This window comes from Triticum dicoccoides, chromosome 5B (genome assembly GCF_002162155.2).
Source record: "Triticum dicoccoides isolate Atlit2015 ecotype Zavitan chromosome 5B, WEW_v2.0, whole genome shotgun sequence".
NCBI classification, from domain to species: domain Eukaryota; kingdom Viridiplantae; phylum Streptophyta; class Magnoliopsida; order Poales; family Poaceae; genus Triticum; species Triticum dicoccoides.
This window is the reverse complement of record NC_041389.1, coordinates 158,329,765-158,332,531: the sequence shown is the minus strand read 5'-3', so window position 1 is coordinate 158,332,531 and position 2,767 is coordinate 158,329,765.

The following is a 2,767-nucleotide window of genomic DNA, read 5'->3' as shown; positions in this document are numbered from 1 at the left end:
GCCGGTATGGTTGGACCCCTCGATGGCAAGCACGGTCTTACCCTTGCGCTTCCTGTTGCGGCGCCGGCCCTTCTTTGTCGGGGTGGCGGTATCGTCCGTGGAGTCGGTTTCGGCACCGGCATCTTTGCCGGGGTACTTCCTTCCCTCTTCAGCACGAGCGCACCGGTCAGCCAGAACATAAAGTTCGGCCACATCCCCGACCTAGTTCATCGCCAGCTCTTCACGCATCTTACGATTGCACACATTCTGATGGAATGCACTGATCACGGTGGCAGGATCAACGTCGGGGATGTTGTACTGCACCCGGCTGATCCTTTGGATGTACTTGCGCAAGTTTTCTCCTTCCTTCTGGGGGATGATATGCAAATCACTCGCCTGGCCATGAGCTTGGTGGCCTCCCGTGAAGGCGCCAACAAACTCATGACACACATCCGCCCAAGAAGAAATGGAGTCCATCGGCAAGTGCATCAACCATGACATAACATTGGGCTTGAGTGCCAACGGGAAGTAATTGGCAAGCACCTTATCGTCGCGGGCCCCAGCAGCTTGCATCACGATGGTGTAGATGCTGAGGAACTCTGACAGGTGAGTCTTGTCATTGTAATTCTCGCCAACGTCGGGCTTAAACGTGCGGTGGGAGGGCCACTGGAACTGCCACAGCTCACGGGTGAAGGCCGGACAACCCACCTCGTAAGGTAGGCCACTGTAGCCTCCTGGTGCTGGGTGGTCCGTGGTGGGTCCCGCCCGCTTGTCCGACTGGTGGCGCGCGTCACGCCAGCGCTCGATGGTGGTTTCGAGCGTCTTCATGAACTCGCTCCCGAAGAACCTGGCGTTGGTCGCGGTGGGCTCGCGGGTCGGACAATGCTATGGAGATATCATCACAAGTGTCGTCGCAACGGATCGACACCCGTTGTAGCCGGGATGGAGGAGGGGAGAGCACCGTGGCCGCATCGCCTCCGGCCTGGCCTCCGCTGGCATGTGGTGTCCCGACGGAGCGACGGCCTACGGGTCCCGCCGGTCGCAACTCATCGTTGTTGGTGATGCCGACGAAGCTCCGGACGGTGGCCCTCCATTCGTCAAGCTTCTCCGCAGCCGGAGGAAAATCAAGGAGCAGCTACGCGCGTGCTAGGGCTTCTGCTGGCGTGGGCGGCGGCGAAAGCTATGTGGACCGCGATGCGCCTCGACTTCTAACCGCGTTAGAAGGAGCCCCATCACAGCCCCGCAGCCGCCCGCCACCTCCGTCAGCACCTGGTGCGCATGCTGGACCTCCTCATCATGCGAAGGGCGCATGGGACTCTTCCCAGGACAGCGCCCAGGGTCACCAACAGGGCGGCGCTGCTCATCACGCACGAACTGAGAAGCGCGTGCCGTGGGCGCTGGTGTTGGCGTCTTGGAGGCCGCCGCGCTGCCGTCCGGCGGGATGAAGGCGTCCCTGGAGGGCCCCGCGCCACCTGCGGGGGCCCCGACTCCATCTCTGGAGGCCGCGACTGGTGCCTCGTCGCGTGGCGTGCTAACGACGACGCTCACCAGGCTTTGACTGCCAGGGTGATGTGGATGTTCGCGGGCCACGCCACAGGTTCTCTCCGTGACTGGCCCGCTACTCGTCCGCACAGGTACTGGCAATCCAATTCCGGACGAACCGATCGCCGTGGTCGTCTTAATCTTGGGAGCCATGGCGATGAAGAACAACTAGGTCAACTACTAGACCAGATCCTCACAATTGTGCCCCCTACCTGGCGCGCCAAAGATGTCGGTGGGAAACGACACCTATGGGATCACAAGAATCCCTACTACGGTTGCGGAGCACGGGGTTGTGAGGAGAGCAGGATTAGTAACTGGCACAAGGATCGTTTACCCATGTTCGGGCCGCGAGGATGCGTAAAACCCTAGTCATGCTTGGTGGATATATTCGGCGTTCTTGAGCTCTCAAACTAGCTATGGATGCTTCATGGTTCGAAAGAGCCGAATCCTTTTCCCGTACGCCATGGGCCTCCTTTTATAGGCGAAAGGGGCTGCCACAGTGGCACATAGGAGGTGGAAAGCCTACAGTGCTACGAGCTTATCGCTCGTTATTACAGGACAAGACACATTAAATGTGTGGCTTAGGTGTCCCTTCACTTTATCAGGGACGGGGGCGAGGCCCGTCCCATCCATCGCCGCTCTTCCTTGCTTCGACACGCGCCCTAGTCAGCGATGCATGCGGTGCCATGTAGGCAGGCAAGAAGTTGAGGTGGCGCGGTGGTGGAGCCTCCACGAAGATCTGCATGCCACCACGCAGGCGTGTGCTGAGTTGGCCTGGAAGCCGCATGTTGCCACGTAGGTGCCTGCCCAACTGGTCGGGCTGGTAGCTGCATGTGAACGGCGGCGGGGATTTAGTTGGTGCGGGCCTGGAAGCGGCCCTGCTGCCGCCTCTAGCAAGGGTCTTGTCGGGTGGCCCGGCTAGGGTCTTGCCGTGGCGCGCTGGCGTCCCCAGCAAGGATCTTTCCGGGCGTCTTGTGGGTTTCTTTGGCGAGAACCTTGATGAGGATTACTGCCTCTCAATCCCCATCTGATCTTGAGTATTTTTTGTCTTCACAAAGATCTGCATGCCACCATGGAGGTGCCTCCCGATCCTTGGCCCAACGTGGGTGTTGGTGTTGGAAACCGTGGGCTCGAGGGTGGCTCGCTCCGCTGGTGTGGGCGAGCTGCCCCGGCAAGGGGCTTGCTGGTGCTGCTGAGGCTGCCCCGGCAAGGGTCTCGCCGGGGAAACCTGCTTCGTCCATCTGAT